Raw genomic sequence first — 19,534 nt, forward strand, 5'->3', positions numbered from 1 at the left:
CTCCTCCATCCATTTCCTGCCTTATTATTTTTTTAAAAAGAAACAGGGACACAGAGATTTAGCTTAGGAACATGATTACATTTCTTGCCAGTTGGTACCATGTCAGGGGACCTGGAGTCAAATGCCGTAGTGGCACCGAAGCGCTGTTGGTGGTGCTTTAGATCCAGCAGTGGTAGGATCTGACATGATCTCCCTATCTGATGTTGACACTCTGTCTCCACTGTTGAAGGAATGGATATGATCTGTCCTATAGCCCCTGTGAACCCTCCCAGGGACTGCAGAATTATAACCTTAATGTTGAATGAAACCCTATTATAAGAGGGCTGAGAGGTCCAAGACCTTTGCTTTCTTCAACAATATTTTAAAAGTTATACAATATCAAACCTAGATCCACACACAATTGTTTCCAAAATTCACAGGTAGCTAACTGGTGATGCCACTTTGCCAAATATTCTTTAGGAGAGGACTGAAGTTCTCCAGTGGTTCAAGAAGTGCGCAAAATTATCCCACCCGCCCACCACAAAAAAACTGTGGGAACCCTATACAGTGGTACCTCGGGTTAAGTACTTAATTCATTCTGGAGGTTTGTTCTTAACATGAAACTGTTCTTAACCTGAAGCACCACTTTAGCTAATGGGGCCTCCTGCTGCCGCCGCGCTGCCGAAGCACGATTTCTGTTCTCATCCTGAAGCAAAGTTCTTAACCCGAGGTACAATTTCTGGGTTGGCAGAGTCTGTAACCTGAAGCGTATGTAACCCGAGGTACCATTGTATATTATCCACCAGCTCCAACCCACGAGCCCATTGCCCGTGATCCAAAGCAGAATAGGAAAAATGCAGTGTATTTGCAGACTGCTGTGGGAAACCTTTCTCCATATTTTAACAGATTTATCAAGCCACCTGGACTCTCACCTTACATATTTCAGATATTTAGCTACAAATGCAATTACGTGATTTCCACAGGATAGGTGCAAATAATTGTTACACATTGAACCTGCCATTATGCCTCAGGGTCCTCATTTGAAAGCACAAACAGCAGTACTGACTGGTGATATGATAGGTAAAGGTAAAGAGACCCCTGACCATTAGGTCCAATCATGGCCGACTCTGGGGTTGCAGCGCTCATCTCGCTTTATTGGCCGAGGGAGCCGGCATACACCTTCCGGGTCATGTGGCCAGCATGACTAAGCCGCTTCTGGCGAACCAGAGCAGCGCATGGAAACGCCATTTACCTTCCCGCCAGAGCGGTACCTATTTATCTACTTGCACTTTGATGTGCTTTCGAACTGCTAGGTTGGCAGGAGCTGGGACCGAGGAACGGGAGCTCACCCCGTCACGGGGATTCGAACTGCTGACCTTCTGATCAGCAAGTCCTAGGCTCTGTGGTTTAACCCACAGCGCCACCCGCGTCCCTAACTGGTGGTATTACTGGTCACTAAATTCCATCATTTGTTGGCTTGGAATGTCAACCCCAGTGACTCATAATATTGGCTTTCAATATGAGGTCAGCATTATGGTACCTAAATTCTTATTTGGCTCAGTATAAACCAAGGAACTACCCCTTCCTTCCACCCACTTATTCACTCACCCTTTCAATTACCTGTCTGCTGGAGCAACACCAGTGGTGAGGGAAGGATAAGTTTCTGACTTCCCATCCTGCTCTTGGTGCCTAGTCTGCTGCCGCGATACCTAACATTAGTATGGTCATTGGGTGTCCCAGGAAAATTCCATTTCAAGTAGTCTATGTTGCCTGGGGTGCCCCCATAGGAGCATTCATTTTAGGCAACCAGGAGTAAATGAGAAAGAAAGACCCTGTAATCTGAAAATGATCTCCAAAAAATGAGCGAAGCCGTAGTCCTCAGAGTGTGCAACTCCAATACCGCTAAGGCCAAGGTCATTTTAATAATAGTTCAGGGCTGGGGTGTGTGGAATAAGACTTGCAAAGTGAAAAACAATACTCTCCACCCAACAACTGTATTTGCAGGGCTGGTAAAAATGAAAGAGTTTTCTATTAAAACAGGGAGTACCAAAACTGAAAAGGGCAAAGAAAATATCAACCCATGGTGGCATTTCCACAAACTGAAGTGAACAAAAATCAACAACTGACTTTAACTTTTATGAAAGCTGAAGTGGGGAATTCTATTAGGCTGCAGCTTATTGTTCTCCGGTGTTGAAAATCAGTGGGGTGGGTTATAAAACCTAGAGTTCTCTTTGAATCGTGAAAAAGGTCCCAGTGCTACACAATTATCTGCTCTGCACCACGTGGCAGCTGCAGGGGTAAAATTATTCATTGCCCATTAAGTAGTGAGCTGCCCATGTTGCTTAATGGAGATTTTCTTGAATTCTTCTTTTCAGGCCAGTCTTGAAATCTGCAGGGCAGCAACGCAGTATCGGAGTTCAGAATGGCCTGTAATAGTAAATGCAATGCTTCCAAAAATATTCTTGCTAAGAGGTTCCACGTATCATACAGCACAGACAAAGCATGAAAAGTAAGGATAACACTCTCTTCTGTTGTTACCAGCCTTCACCCGGTGCACAATATCCAGTTCCGAGCATCTCAGTTTCTGAAGGCTATCCAGAAACTGAAAAACTTCCAAAGGAGGCTGGTGAAGATGGTGAAAGGACCCGAGGACTAAGTCCTATGAAGAAAGGTTGAAGAAGAGGAGTGTATTTACCCCGGAGTGCCTAGCAGACAGAGCTCCTTACCACCATGCAAGTTCATGCATATGGAGCAAGTCATCAAGTAGTGGCAGGACTTGATAACATTCAATTGTGATTCAAGGACCCACCACCCGCTTGAGGATAAGAAAGACACATGGACACGGTATATTAGGTTAATGGGCTAAAAAAGGCCACAACTTTATTGATTACATCATGTGAGAGGTATTGGCTTAGGCATTGGATAAAACAACAGAGCATGACTCCACCCCCTCAGGGAGGAGTGAGTCTAACAAGGGTTAACCACCAGTGGGAGGAGCCTGTTGATGCAAATACAACTGAAGGCTCCCCCTGATGTCACCAGGGGTTGTGCCATGGCCCTAGCCACCAGCAAGGGCGTCGGACAGGATCCACGACCACGCTGCTGGGCCGCGTTTGAGCAGCTAAACCCCAAGCCTCCAGCCAATTGGCTGGCCACCTGGGGGCGTGGCACGGCAGCCAGAGCAGTTGGGCAGGGGGCGGAACACCCCCTACCAAAGCAGGAAATGGCTCCTGCTCACAACTTCTCCCCTTCCTGAGGAGGAGAGGCTTTGCTTCCAGGGGGGATTGTATGGAAATAAACATGGCTGCCTCAAGTAAATACTGCACATCCAAGTGCCTGGCAGCAAAGAGCCTCCTGCCCAAGCCACTCAAGCTGTGGGCAAGTGGATACACTATTTCAAACATTTTAAAGAAACACAATGGGGGCAGGGGGAGCAGCAAGCATTTTAAACTGCTTTTAAACATTTGGACCACCACCTAATGGAATCTGCTTAAATGCAGATTCTGAACTGATGTGGGAGAATGTTGGGAGTGTCATCATGCTTGATGTATGTCAGGGCCACCCAAGGTCCCAGCTCACAAGAGACCAACGCCAAGTCCAGCTTATGTACAAAAGCTTTTATTGAAGAACATTGTTAGCTCCACATCCAAGGCGTGTGACCCCACGTCTGTTAGGCTTAGACCGCTGAAGTCCCTTCTGAATCAGTCCCGCCTCTACACCAGTTTAAGAGGCTTGCGCTGGACCACCTCTTCCTCTCCTTCCTTTTCCGCAGGGTCTTTCTGCCCCCCTGGGTTCCCTCCCTCCGGGATTCCCCAGAGGCTGAATCCTCTGACGCCTGCTCCCCCCTCCTCCGTGCTTTGGGACCAGGCTCCTCCTCCGGGCTCTCCTCACTTCCGCGCGCCTCCACATTTGAACTTGGCGCGCGTACGCTGCTTCTGACCTTCCTTTTGACAGTTACACTGCTCTCGGTACTACTCTCCGCCCCTTCCGGCAGGACGTCTTGCCCCGATCTCCTTCCCCTCTCTGCTTCCTGCTCTGCTCCGTCTGACACACTGGGAACTCCACCCCCTTCACTCCGTTCCGGCGGAGAAGCCGGTCCCGATCTCCAACTCCCACTGGGGGTTCCCCTGCTGCTGCCCTGCTCCTGACTACTCCCCCCTGTGGCTCCCCTTGGCCTGACCAGGGGCGCTCCCTTTTGGGAATCCTCCGATTCACTGGAGAGACTCATGGAACCCCTTGACTCATTGTCATCTTCTTCCTCGTCGCCCTGGGATCCTTCCCCCTCGCTCTCAGTCTCCTCCCTCATCTGCGTCTCTCTCCCTGAACCCCTGACAATGTAGAAAAGAGCTCTGCAAATTTCCTCTAGTTTAGGGTTACTTCAGGGTTTGCATTAGGGATGGAGGGATTCTCCTATTTGCTTCCTGTGAGCTTTCTTTCAACGCAAATTGCAGCTGCGGGGGCCCTGATTTTGATCAGGACCACAGTGGAGAGCAAAGAGTTAAATCCCCTTGACTCCCCACCACATCAGGGTCCCAATCCATGTCACACACGCCCACCTAGTTTGGAGCCCAGGTTCGTCTGCCCACAGTAGGCCAAGTTATGACAGGGGCAGCAGAACCTCCTCAGAAACTAACCTCCAGCTTCGCAGGGCTTAACTTTTAAGTCATACTTTCACGTTGTAATACAGAGGAATGTTTGCATGGCTCCTGTCCGATAACAGAACGATTAGCATTCATTAAGCACAGCCATAAATCTTCTCTCTCTGAAACTGCACTAACAAAGTCTTCCAGCCCTCGGAACAAATGCCACACTTAATCTTCCTCCTCTGCTACCTCATCTACGGCTCATGTTCCAGGGAAAGGTGTTCGGTATGCAAGAAGGAGGAAGGAGGGCTTGTTTTGCTTCAGATAAAAGTTAGCAAAACAAAAGACTGTGACTTTGCTAAGGAAGCCACTTATTTATAAAGCAGAGATGGCGTTGTTGTTTTTTAGCAACATTTCTGAGGGCCATATGCCCAAGGCAACATTGGGCAGAACAATGTATGTGACTCTTATATTTGTCCAGTAGGCTACACCCCACCCATGCAAAAGTCAGAGATTTCTATCTAACCCCCTGCACACATGTACGGCTCTATCCACCATTCAAGCAACTAAGAATAAACACAGTCCAAGGACATATTCCAGACAAAAGCACTTGAGGAAAGCTCAGAGCAGGGCCAGTGAGGGGTGTGGCCTACCAAGAAGGGTTGTGGCTTAGGGAAAGTTCCAAGGGCCAGATAGAGAGGTTTAGAGGGCCACATTTGGGCTCTGGTCTTGCCCACCCTTGCTATAAAGTCAACTCCTACGAAAAGACCAAATAGTTGCTAGGCAGGAACCAAATAGTTGCTGGGCAGGAGACAGCTTAGGAGTGTCTCATCTTTGCTGGCATCTGTTTGTCTCAAGAGACAATGGAGTGCACCTCCAGGGGTAAAGTCAAACCACTTGGTTGGCAGCCACAATGTGACCTCACCGGAGTGCAAGCCTGAGGTTCTGGGCTACCTCGCTGATGTGGTCCAAAGGAAAGGAAAGCATTTGGCTACAGGAGTTGCCAGAAGGAGGCATGCATGGTGCCATCCAGCTGTCTTAAGGACTTGTGTAGGGTTTACTCCTTAGCCTTTTCTTCTCCCAAAGTTATCCCACAAGGCAGAGGAGGTTTAGGACCCGAGTTTTCCTTCTGCTAAGTGGGCAACCTTCCCAGGTTGACGAGCCTCATCTGCCCCCCACTTCCCTCTACAGCACATGCAGAAAACTCCTTCATGACCATTGGACCCACTATTGGTCTCATCCGCTCAGTCCTCCAGAGCCTGTCTTCACATGCAGGGGAAGTCCCTAACTCACTGAGGGTTAGAGACTCATCAGCTACCCTCACCTGGTTTAGTTTGCCAGTCAAAGCCGTTCCTGGGGCGTGGCTACAGTCACATACTGCCAGCTTCTAGGAACCACAGATGAGAGCAGAGTAGGGACCAAAGGTGGACAAACTACCTCAGAAGGATCTTAACATGTTCCCTACCAGAGGTAATACCACTAACACCCCATACAACCTGGTGTCTAACATGCAGTTTTAAAAAATGCTGAAACCAACCAATTATTTTATGCTGTGAATGAAGGTGTCTGAACCCTTTTGCATTCTTTACATGCCTGAGTGATGTAGCAAGAGCCGCTGATTAGACATGCCAGATGGACCCCGCTCTATCTTCTCTTTCTTTAATGACTGGTGCAGGGCCATCTTTCGCAAATGTGCCGCCGGGGTGCAAAGATCTGCCCAGGACCTCAAATTTAGTTTAACCCTCCCCCCAAATTAACTTTTATTATGCTTATGTCACTATTATCATTTGGTAAACAGCGCTCACAGCTGCGTGGCTCCAAAAGGAGTTTTGTGTGTGTGTTTTGTTTAAAACCAGCTTTTCTAAAGAAGACAAAGAACACATTGGGAGTCGGTATAAAGACTCCACGCATGCGCTTACGGTCGTAGGGAGGTGTCTGAAAGATGAGACAGGTGGGTATTGTGCGCATGCGTGGGAGAGCCATTTCAGGCAGCCTTTCATTGTGGAAGCAACCTTATTTCTAGAGGAGCTGGCAGGGCCCTTGTGAGCGTGCGTATATGAGTTCTTCTTGGGAAGGTTCCAGAGGCTGTGCATGCTCCCGTTGCTAGATAGGCACGTTTTCTTTCTGTCTGTCTCTTCCTCTTTCCTGTCACTCCCCCTCCTCCCAGCAGGCAGGCGGCGCAAGATCAGTCATGTCAAAGGTGCCGCTGACCCTGCTGCCGCATAGCAGCTCAATACAATGTGCTTAGGCGGCTTCAGCAGTGGGTGCCTGGCACCCCCCAGAATTCAACGCCCGGGTGCCTCACACCCCTTGCACCCCCGGGTAAAGACGGCCCTGGACTGGTGAGCCAGACAGAGTCACAGAAATTTGTTTCACATTCCAGCTGCATGGATATACAGTGGTACCTCGGGTTAAGTACTTAATTCGTTCTGGAGGTCCGTTCTTAACCTGAAATTGTTCTTAACCTGAAGCACCACTTTAGCTAATGGGGCCTCCAGCTGCTGCCATGCCGCTGGAGCACGATTTCTGTTCTCATCCTGAAGCAAAGTTCTTAACCCGAGGTACTATTTCTGGGTTAGTGGAGTCTGTAACCTGAAGCGTATGTAACCTGAAGCGTATGTAACCCGAGGTACCACTGTATCCCATTTCAGTCCAAATCCAGCACTCTGCAACATTCAGATGCCTTTATGCTCCATCCATAGACTTGCTTACAGACATTTTGTGCTCCTAAATGCTGAAAAACAACAAAAGGGGACATTTCCCGACAGAACATTATATTATAATTCACATAATTTGAAAGCATTTTTGGCTGCTCAGATCTGGCAACCAGGAATATGGCAACTCTTTAGCACACCAGGAGTATGACCTTTGACCCTTTAGCACACATGTCTTCCCAGGTAGAATTACAGATCATAATAGTACTGAATTGCTGAGATTATGCATATGAACTGCTTTTCTGAACACCCTACAGAGGCATGTCAATGATAAGCCTTTCGAAGGCTGTAATCCTAGGCACCCTTCCTTGGAGGTGCATGTCAATGAAGACAGTGGGGATTGCTTCTGAGCAAACATGTTCAGGGTTGCACTGTGGACTGAGCATTTTTCAGCCACATTGATCTCAGTGGCAGAGTAAAAACACCTTCTCTTCTAGAAATCAATAGGACTTAAAAATGCAGCTAGATCATGTCTATTGTTTGTGAACCTGAAAATGCCTTTGCAACATAGAATTCAATGTTGAATATTCAGGCAGCCTTTCATTGTGGAAGCAACCTTATTTCTAGAGGAGCTGGCAGGGCCCTTGTGAGCGTGCGTATATGAGTTCTTCTTGGGAAGGTTCCAGAGGCTGTGCATGCTCCCGTTGCTAGATAGGCACGTTTTCTTTCTGTCTGTCTCTTCCTCTTTCCTGTCACTCCCCCTCCTCCCAGCAGGCAGGCGGCGCAAGATCAGTCATGTCAAAGGTGCCGCTGACCCTGCTGCCGCATAGCAGCTCAATACAATGTGCTTAGGCGGCTTCAGCAGTGGGTGCCTGGCACCCCCCAGAATTCAACGCCCGGGTGCCTCACACCCCTTGCACCCCCGGGTAAAGACGGCCCTGGACTGGTGAGCCAGACAGAGTCACAGAAATTTGTTTCACATTCCAGCTGCATGGATATACAGTGGTACCTCGGGTTAAGTACTTAATTCGTTCTGGAGGTCCGTTCTTAACCTGAAATTGTTCTTAACCTGAAGCACCACTTTAGCTAATGGGGCCTCCAGCTGCTGCCATGCCGCTGGAGCACGATTTCTGTTCTCATCCTGAAGCAAAGTTCTTAACCCGAGGTACTATTTCTGGGTTAGTGGAGTCTGTAACCTGAAGCGTATGTAACCTGAAGCGTATGTAACCCGAGGTACCACTGTATCCCATTTCAGTCCAAATCCAGCACTCTGCAACATTCAGATGCCTTTATGCTCCATCCATAGACTTGCTTACAGACATTTTGTGCTCCTAAATGCTGAAAAACAACAAAAGGGGACATTTCCCGACAGAACATTATATTATAATTCACATAATTTGAAAGCATTTTTGGCTGCTCAGATCTGGCAACCAGGAATATGGCAACTCTTTAGCACACCAGGAGTATGACCTTTGACCCTTTAGCACACATGTCTTCCCAGGTAGAATTACAGATCATAATAGTACTGAATTGCTGAGATTATGCATATGAACTGCTTTTCTGAACACCCTACAGAGGCATGTCAATGATAAGCCTTTCGAAGGCTGTAATCCTAGGCACCCTTCCTTGGAGGTGCATGTCAATGAAGACAGTGGGGATTGCTTCTGAGCAAACATGTTCAGGGTTGCACTGTGGACTGAGCATTTTTCAGCCACATTGATCTCAGTGGCAGAGTAAAAACACCTTCTCTTCTAGAAATCAATAGGACTTAAAAATGCAGCTAGATCATGTCTATTGTTTGTGAACCTGAAAATGCCTTTGCAACATAGAATTCAATGTTGAATATTCCACAGTAAGGAAACAGATTGAAGTCTTCCATCTGATGCCTGGTCAGATGCAAGTGATTTCAACTCTCCCAACCTGGCCTGAATGTGAAATGTATCAAATTTCTCCCCCATCCCTATTTTTCAATAGACATATATGGAATCACACCATAAAAACCCCAGATATATAGCATTTTGTATTCCAGCAGTCATTGTAGGAACACTTAGTTTCATCTTTTATTTTCTATGGGAACCTATTTATATACTCTAGTAAGAGATGGAAGCTTCAAAAAAAAAAGTCTAAGTAATACCACTTCACTGGTTTTATATATATTTTTTTTTCAGGGTTTAACACATGCCTGTTCAATGCTGTAAAAGATAAAAAGGTAAATGGGGGGGGAAAGCCGTTTTGTCTTCGCCAAGGAAGCACTTCATAATTATTTCATTATCTCCGCGTTATTTTTATCACTAACTTATAAGCCTTAGTTTTATTATCCAAAACCCTTATGAGTATACATAATAGGTATATTGGCAAGCAGGGAGAGGGAAGAAAGCTTAAAACCTCTTCCAGAACGAATTAAAAAGAAATCCAAGTGAATTTATCAAGCAATATTATATCCAGCAATGCAGTTCTGCTGGGAAAATCAACTCAACTCTCAATGCCCAGGATACAGTGGAAGGGCTGGTTTGTTTGGTTTTGTTGTTGTTGTTGTTGTTGTTTAAAAAACCCTCTAATACTGAGTGCATACTGACATGATTTGCAAGACTGTAGATGCGAACTTCTAGCAGCTCATGTTTAGCAAAATCTAACCAATGTTAGGAACTAGTCTAGAACATGACTGGGGAACCTGAGAGCTTCTTGTGGTTGCTGGACTCCAGTTCCCATATACCCCAGCCAACATGACCGATGGTTAAGTGTGATAGGTCCAGCAACTTCCAGAGGGGCACAGGCTCCCACTTCATTTATAGAAACATATTTCACAATGAGTGTTTTGATGATCTTGGAGAACGAAGAGTACTTTGCAAAGTACTTTGATCTGAGCTAGTAAATTGATATCCCAGGAAGCTACCCTTAACTTAGCTTAATCCAAAATCACCGCTTGCATTAAGGAAATAACAGACATTTTTGCAAAAGCTGAAGGTTGGATTATAACATGGTAATATGGAAGAATGGCAGTCTTAATGCACATAATTTCCTAATCGCCTTTATGATCCCAAATATGGACAAAATTCAAAGAGCCCTGAGTGAATTACTTAAAACACATTTGAATAGGAATTTTCCCTACTTACTGCGTATAAATTAACAAAATTTATATATCACTTGATTGTAGCAAAACCTCAAAAGAATTTTAAAAAGTTAAAATTATGAATAAAGAAACAGTTAGAATATGTATTAAAAATAAATTCAAAAATAAATTAAAATAAACTAAATAAACTAAAAACAGATTAAAACACCTGTAACTTCATTATGTCTGAATTGCCTTGCCAGGGGAAAAAATGCTTTACACAGGTACTGGAAAGAGTACAGAGAGTACAGTGGTACCTCAGGTTAAGAACTTAATTCGTTCTGGAGGTCCGTTCTTAACCTGAAACTGTTCTTAACCTGAAGACCATTTTAGCTAATGGGGCCTCCCACTGCCGCCGCAAGATTTCTGTTCTCATCCTGAAGCAAAGTTATTAACCTGAGGTACTACTGGTATTTCTGCTTTAGCAGAGTCTGTAACCTGAAGTGTCTGTAACCTGAAGTGTCTGTAATCTGAGGTACCACTGTACAAAGTACATTGCAGAGGGTTGGACCAGATAACCCTTGGGGTCCCTTCCAACTCTCCAATTCTATGATTCTGTCAAAGATCTGGGAAAGCTATTCCTCCCCTGGTTGCAGCAAGAGCAGATGAAACAAAGTAGAGTCCTTTTTCAATAAGTTTTATTCAATCCTAATAGCGAAAGACAAAAGGGACGCAGGTGGCGCTGTGGTCTAAACCACAGAGCCTAGGGCCTGCTGATCGAAAGGTTGGCAGTTCGAATCCCCGCAACGGGGTGAGCTCCCGTTGCTCGGTCCCAGCTCCTGACAACCTAGCAGTTCAAAAGCACGTCAAGTGCAAGTAGATAAATAGATACCGCTCCGGTGGGAAGGTAAACGGCGTTTCCGTGCGCTGCTCTGGTTCACCAGAAGCGGCTTAGTCATGCTGGCCACATGACCCGGAAGCTGTCTGCGGACAAATGCTGGCTCCCTTGGCCTATAGAGTGAGAGGAGCACACAACCCCAGAGTCATCCACGACTGGACCTAATGGTCAGGGGTACCTTTACCTTTAATAGTGAGAGACAAACAAACACAATAAGCCTTAACAATGGCATTGCTCCAAACTGGGTTCCTCCTCCCACCTTCCTAGCAACAGCAACTTCCCTTATGATGCCCACTCATTGTCAAATGTCTTTGAGTCCTTTGTTCCTTTACTCTTAACAAATGTCATGTTCTGGGAGAAGGGGGGTCAGAAATACTTTCCAGTGACAACATGTCATCTGGCTGCCCTGCCACAGTCCGCCGCCCCCCTTCTTCTAACACTTCCCAACTTTTCTGTTCTTCTTTCTCTGAGCTGTGACTTAACTCAAAGCCCTGCTGTAAATCAAGGCTGTCTCCCTCTTCTCCTGCAGCGTCAGGCTAGGAGTTCCAAAGTGTAGGTGCTGTCACACTCTAAAAGATCAATTTCTTACAAGTGCCTGTACAATAGACTCTAACCCACCCTGGGACCTGCTACTGAGTGGGAGGAAGAGGAGGAGGAGGAGGAGGAGGAGGAAGAAGAAGAAGAAGAAGAAGAAGAAGAAGAAGAAGAGGAGGAGGAGGAGGAGGAGGAGGAGGAGGAGCCAGATATTTCTGCACCACATAGGAGCCAACTCCTGGGGGGGGGGCAATAAAATATTTGATGGGCATTGTCGTTCAAATGGTATGTGTGCACTGTATCATGTGATTGATTATATGGGGCGGGGCTTACCTGCCCCCGATATTTTATTCAAATTGGCACTGCTGCTACACCTCCACACACACACACACAAACACTTTGCTCTCAATCCAGAAAAGCAAGAGGCTTCAACACAGTTCAAGCAAAGTCTCCAGCCAGGTAACTGATCCAAGGAGAGTACAGTGCCAGGCTGGTGAGGGAGCTGGGTGGCCTGCATGTCTTGGTCATAGGCATGGCCTGGAAAAAGTCCAGAGGTTTGAACAGAATGACCACATTTTGTTCCCTGGCCTGAGGTTTCCAACCCCTGATCTATTCCATTTTGCAGTGGTTCTCCACTATATTAGAGGAGGGGAGCGTGTCTTTCTTAGCCTTACGAGAGCCTTCTAAACTATAGATTCCAATGATGGAACGTCATCCAGCACGCAATTCCTGTGCTTTACCCCTGAACCATTCCCCACTATGAATCCATTAAAATCCTTAACAATAAATCTGAACCAGAAGAGAAAACTGTATTTGCACCAGTATTTAGAACTCCTTGTTCCTCCTGATGTTCACAATACCTGTGCTTTTTAACATACATCTCTATCTCTCTCTCTCTCTCTTTCAACAAGAGCCAAAAAGACATTACCCAGAAACCCTCGGAGCCATTAATCTTTCATGGCAGCCTCTTTCACCATTTGGAGGAACAGAGCCCTGCATTGTCTAACCATTAAGGAGAGGAGGAAGCGGGGATGGAAGACAAAAGCTAAACAAAAAGAGAAATGTTGTATGGATGAAGTACAAAAGGAGCCTGTTTATCTAGCCATGCTTCCAATACAAGGTCCTCGAGACCGTATTGACAGCTAAAGGGATTCATGTCCAGGCCTCTATCCATTGCTTTGGAAACATTTGTCAAGCCAACACGTTTGCGATGATCAATGCAAGAAGTTTTTAGAACACCCTTGTCCCCCATTTACCGCTGGCTTGAATGCTTTATGGTCCCCCTTCTCTTCCCTTATGGCTTTTTCTATGCACTCTGTGAGCTGCTGATACTGAACGCCTGCTATTCAGAAGCACATGGTGCTGATTTGTCTGGGGCTCTGGGAGGCCTGAGGATCATACTGGGACTACCTACCCATCGCTGAGACTCTTTGCGCAAAGCATTATCAGCGCTTGCTTGATTTTCTCCAAACCAGAAATGTGTGTAGGAGATAATAGAAGTTTGAACGCTTGCATAGAATGGTAGATTCACCACTGTATTGGGTGGTATTCAAGAAACTTATACTCAGTGTAGACATTGAAATTAATGCACCTAAATTAGCCATGTCTATTAATTTCAGCGGGATTAGCATTGAATGCAACCTGTTGGACTTGGATCTTGAAAGACAGGGTCTGAACCCCTGGTTTCTCTAAAACTGGATCACTATAAACTTTATTCTGTGTTTCAGAATTTCTTCTTCACACCTCCGCACATGGACAGATCTGATATTTACTCATCCTAGAGAACAAGTGAGGGGAAGCTGAAGTACTCTAAGAGATGGTAGAATCTGCCTTTTGGGAAATGTATTAAGAAGATCAACTGATAGGTAAATTGCTTCTATAATAATAAAGGCAATACCCCAGTTCAATAATACCAAGAATATAATAAGAACACTGCTGGATTAGCCTAAAGGACCTTCTAATCTAGCATCCTTTCTGACAGAGGCCAATCAGATGCGTATGAGAAGTCAATAAACACGGCATGCAAGCATAAACATTATTCCCCATAAAAAATTTAAGAGCTGTTACACCTCTGAGACTGGAAATGGTACATGGCCATAATGACTGGCAGCCATTGATAGCCTTGATTAAATACAAAGGACCCCCTCTTTTCAGACTTTCTAGCATCTCCAGGTCACATTTCTTCCCAGGTCACATCCTTCCTCAAGTAGTATTGCCTACCTAGAATGTGTCCCTTAACTGTGTTTAATGCCTCATACATACCCAGATGGAGGATGGAGAGTCATGTGAGACAGTCAGGGGCGTAGGAAGGGGGCGGGGGGCAGTCTGCTCTGGGTGCCATCCCTGAGGAGGGTGACAAAAAGGCACACCGCAGGGGGCTCGCACCACCGCCCCCAGGTGCAGTGGCTAGAGCTGCTGCGGCATCAGCGGTGGGTCGAGCCGCAGCACGCAGTGGATTGCCCGCCCCACCGCCAACACTGCAGTTCGCGGGGGATCGCTCGCCTTGCCACCGATGCCACAGCGTAAGCCGGGTCACCCCACCGCCAACACATGTGGCGGATCACACCTGCCTCACACAGCTCCCCCCCCCCCAATACACAGCATGGCTGTCACTCCCGGCTTTCGTTTCCCTCCCTTCCTCTCTCCTCCTCGCCAGTCGTTTAAAAAGACGGTGAGTGTAAAAAAATAATTAAAAAGGAGCCTTAGGTTCCCCTATTATTTTTACCTTGTCGAATCTATAAATTACACAGACACACAGAGACATACAAACCACTATAGCTATTTAAATCTAATAGAATAGGGGTGGGGGAAGGACTCGTCTTTCTCAGTCCCTGAAACCTTCCAGTAGCTGCAAATGTGTCCTTTCAGCACAATGCTAAATGCAAGTAAGAATGAGGTGGCTTCACTTTTTCACCAGAACTGACATGTTAGGGATTGCCCACCCCGCTGGCACCATGCGGCGGGTCACCCCGATGTTGCCATAGCAAGCGGCAGGTCACCCCACTGCTGCCGCACGTGGCGGGTGGCACTGCCCCCTGCGCAGCTCACCCTGGGCCCCATGCACAGCACGGCCGCCACTCCAGGTGCCCATGCAGCTAACTCCATCCCTGACGCTATGTTGCCTTGACATGTGTAATTTGGGGTGCCCTTTATGCTTGGCAGGAACACCAGGGTGAATGCCAATCCAGCAGTACCCCAAACCATCAATGGGGGGGGAGGGAGGGTGACCAAAAAAAATCCACACCGGGTACCACCTGACCACCTCTGGACACAATCATGCTGGTTGGTGCTAATGGGAGCTGGAATCCAGAAACAGTGGAAGGGTCAAAGATTCCATACCCTGCCCTGCACCATGCTATCCTCAGATCAATACTGAGGTTGATTAAGCTAAGAGAGTGTGATTGGCACAAGGTCTCACAGTTAGCTTCATAAGAATGGAGATTTGACTCCAGTTCTCCCTGGTTCAATATTCTAAGCCCTCCACCAAAACTATAAAACGTTGTTGATGTTCTGGTTGCCACATTTTTTGATGAATAGAGACAACTGGGTTTAGAGGAAGGCGACAAAGACAGTCAGAAGCATGGAAAATAAGTCCTATAAGGAACTGCTGGAAGGAGCAGGGTGGGTTGTAGTCTGAGTATATTCTTTGAAATTAATGGACCTAATCCATCTATCCCATTAACTTCAATGTAAATACAGTGGTGCCTTGGTTCTCAAACTTAATCCGTTCCAGAAGTCTATTCCAAAACCAAAGGGTTCCAAAACCAAGGCGCACTTTCCCATAGAAAGTAATGCAAAATGGATTAATCCATTGCAGACTTTTAAAAACAACCCCTAAAATAGCAATTTAACATGTACTATAAAATAAATAAGACAGCATTTTAGATGATAAAAATTAAAATTGTTTTTTTTCTTACCTGCACTAATGAAAGTCATTGTTTGGATGGGGGGCTTTTATCCATTTCTGCAGTCACTCAATCAATCAATCAATCAATCAATCAGTAGCTGAACTGGATTCCACACAGTCACAAAAACAAATTAACCAAAAAGCCTCAAAAACAAAAGCACCAAACTTAATCCGTTCCAGAAGTCTGTTTGACTTCCGAAATGTTCAAAAACCAAGGCACAGCTTCTGATTGGTGCAGGTGCCCTGGAAACAATAGCTGACAGCCGCATAGGACGTTCAGCTTCCAAAAAATGTTTGAAAACTGGAATACTTACTTCCAGGTTTTCGGCATTTGAGAACCAAGGCATTTGAGAACCAAGGCATTTGAGAACCAAGGCGTTTGAGAACCAAGGTACCACTGTAGGAGTAGTATTAGATACAGCCTGGTATGTTTCACTTGGAGAAGAGAAGACTTGGTGGTGGTGAAATGATAGCACTCTTTAAATACTTGAAGTGCTGCCACACAGAAGACAAAATCTTCTCTGCTGCCCAAAATGGCAGACATATATCTACAGTGGTACCTCAGGTTAAGTACTTAATTTATTCCGGAGGTCGGTTCTTAACCTGAAACTGTTCTTAACCCGAAGTACCACTTTAGCTAATGGGGCCTCCTGCTGCCACCGTGCCGCCAGAGCACAATTTCTGTTCTCATCCTGAAGCAAAATTCTTAACCTGAAGCACTATTTCTGGGTTCTTCTGAAGAAGTGTGCATGCACACGAAAGCTCATACCAAGAACTAACTTAGTTGGTCTTTAAGGTGCTACTGGAAGGAATTTTTTTTGTTTTGACTATGGCAGACCAACACGGCTACCCATCTGTAACTGGGTTAGCAGAGTTTGTAACCTGAAGCGTATGTAGCCTGAAGTGTATGTAACCCGAGGTACCACTGTAATGAGTTTAAGCTGCATGAGAGAAGATTCTGATTGAGAATTATTCTGATGATAGGAGAAGTTGAACAATGGAACCAACAACCTGGAGGGTTGGTGGACTCTTCCTCACTTGAGGTCTCAAGGCAGAGGCAAGGCAGCCATCTATTAGAGATGCTTAAGCTCTCTGTTTCTTGCATCATTTGGACTAAACGACTTCAAAAGAATTCTATGGGTTGTATTCAACTCAGCTTCACTCAAAGCATTAGTGGATCTAGTTAGTCCTGTCCATTCAATTTAATGAGTCTAGGACATAAGATGAGTCTAGTGGATCAGGCCAGTTGCACCTCTAGTCCATTATTCTATTCTCATAGTGGCCAGACAGATACCTGATGGGAAGCCTGCAAGCTGAACAGGAGCACAACAGCAGTTTGCCTCTCTGCAGTTCCCAGGTCTACTCTGAATAGGACTAGCACTGGATACAACCCTACTGTTTCTGTTTCCCCTGCAGTAGGAGAAGGCTGAATTAAACTGTGCCTCATTGCAAAGGCTGAATATCTAATTCGCCTGGGGAAAATGCTTATTATTTTTGCATTAAAAGCTATGATTCCCTGAAGCTGCTTTCATGCATGTTAAGCCCTGCCGACTTTCACAGGGTTTACTTACACATCTGTTAAGACTAAGGCACAAGTTTACACATTTCACAGTGGCCAAAAATAAATTCCACGATGTAACGTAAAACACTTCATAATATGGGGAGCAAAATTTCTGTTCAAACTTTCAGTTTAGTACACAAACATTGGCTCAATGAATAATACTACACTTGAGGGGGGGGGGATTCTTTTTTACAACGCATGCACACAAATGAACTTACTAAGTTGTATTAATTGAAGACACAGGTAGCTTTTAAAAGATGCATGTAATAATAATAATCAAGCCTTCTATAAATAGGCCACAAGTTTTAACTTGCATCTGTATCTGTAGCTTTGGGGAAAAAAGCCCAACTTGTTTCAGAGCCAAATGTTTCCTTCCAATTTGACTCATTTGTTGGGACTGAATTAGATCTGTTAAAAACCCATTCACTTTAATGGAGAATCTAAAAATGTCTGTAAATCTTCTTCTTCTTCTTCTTTTGCAGAAGTGGATGAAATTTGATGGTGTAGCAGGCTACTCCAAAGTGAATTCGCCTACCAGATTGTACACAAATACATCCAGGGGCTTTCATGCAGGGTAGGTACCTTTAAACTTTGGCTATTAAATGAAGGGGAAATCTGTAATCCCCTCCCTTTTCTGCCAGAATTGGATGTAATTGCAGGCATGGTTGCCCCATCTGAGGACATGAACCCTGTCAAATTTTAGAATGATAGCTCCAGTGGTTCTCCTGCAAAGAGGAAAGACTGGCGTGAGGAAAATGTTGTCACCAGCAGGAAGGACTCTATTAGCCCCAATGGTTGCTGTATGTGGAGCTTCTTTCCTCACCATGCAATTTTGAGGATACAGCCTATTCTCCCTGATAGAGATTTCTCCATTGATTTGCATAGGGGAAGGACATTTTGTGTGGGAAATAGCATAAATACCCAGGACAGATTGGGGTAGGGGATATGTCACACACACACCAGCAAAGACCTTGTTACTTCACCCCGTAAGTTTGGGGGGATACAATGGAGATGTTTCCATATACATCCCCATTGAATAAAATGTCTTGTAAATCACAGTTCAAATATTCAGCTCAGCCCAGATCCAAATTTAATAGCTCCCTTTTATATTAAATCATGTTCCTTAAATGAAATCACACTCTTTTGTGAGCACTGCTGCCCCCTCTTGACCGCTGTGTGCTAGATTTTCTTCTGTGCAGCTGTCCCTCCCAGGTCCATAAATTGAGTGCAAAGTGTTACAGCCAAACTCATTGGGTATATTAGTCAACAAGGTTTGGGGTGTTCTATGTATTGAATGCTGCTTCTAAATCTCCCTGCCCAGTGTCTGGTTGAGTGAAGCCAGCACTGTTGTAATAACTCATCCTTTTCAAATAAATAATAAACAGCATAGCACCAGGGCCCCTTGTGTACCATTGAGCCCATCCAGTAATTTATTATTATTTCTAGCTGCCAATTTATCCATCATTGGCCTCCCTTGTGTGTCTTTAGAGATGGGTTCCTCCCAGGCTTTGGTCTTCAGCCAATTAATTTATCTTAACTTCAACTCCTCCATTACCCAAAGGGATAATATAAGCCATTTCAAAAAACCATTAATATATATAAATAAATTGGGCTTTCTATCTTCTCTCTATTTAGCCATCTCCTTCCCAAGCAGATTTTTTTTAAAAAAAATATGTGCTCATGGTGAACTGACAACATACCTTAGCATTTTCCCCACTTCCTAGAGGAATGAAAACTGAATACAAATCACAGCGTAGACTAGCCTCTTGTTTTTCCTTTGATGATATATTTCCCCAGAAAAATCAAAGAGCTGTTTTACACATACAGCGGAATCACATGGCGCAGCTTCTCCCAGATTGTACTAACTCAGACTTCAGATGGGAGAATCTCAGGTGTTAATTCGTGCAGCAGTGACGGCAACAAAAAATCATGAATGTCAAAAACTAGCATGTCAGGAAGAGCACTTATATGTTAGCCTTGTCTTTGCTATGCTAGGTTTTAATGTGTGATGAGGTTGGTTGGTTGTTTTTTAAGTGAAGCATCCAAAAATGACCACCACTCTGCAGCGTAATGTGGTACAGTCTAAGGCAGAGTGTGTCATGAGATTCCATTGTATGTATAGGTCAGCTGTTAGTCATTTGTGCATAACAGTACAGGAAGCCCTCAACTTACCCAAGGGTTACATTCCAGGGATGACTCCTAAAGCAAAAATTGCATATAGTCAAAACACATTGGGTGCAATAGTGGATGAGATTGCTCACCCCCTTTCCATCCTTGATTGATTGATTGATTGATTGATTGATTGATTGTTAAATGGACATAAGTTATTGTACATTAAATAACTGTGGCACATTGCATTTCAGTCTGAG

Source organism: Podarcis muralis, chromosome 15 (assembly GCF_964188315.1).
Source record: "Podarcis muralis chromosome 15, rPodMur119.hap1.1, whole genome shotgun sequence".
NCBI classification, from domain to species: Eukaryota; Metazoa; Chordata; class Lepidosauria; order Squamata; family Lacertidae; genus Podarcis; species Podarcis muralis.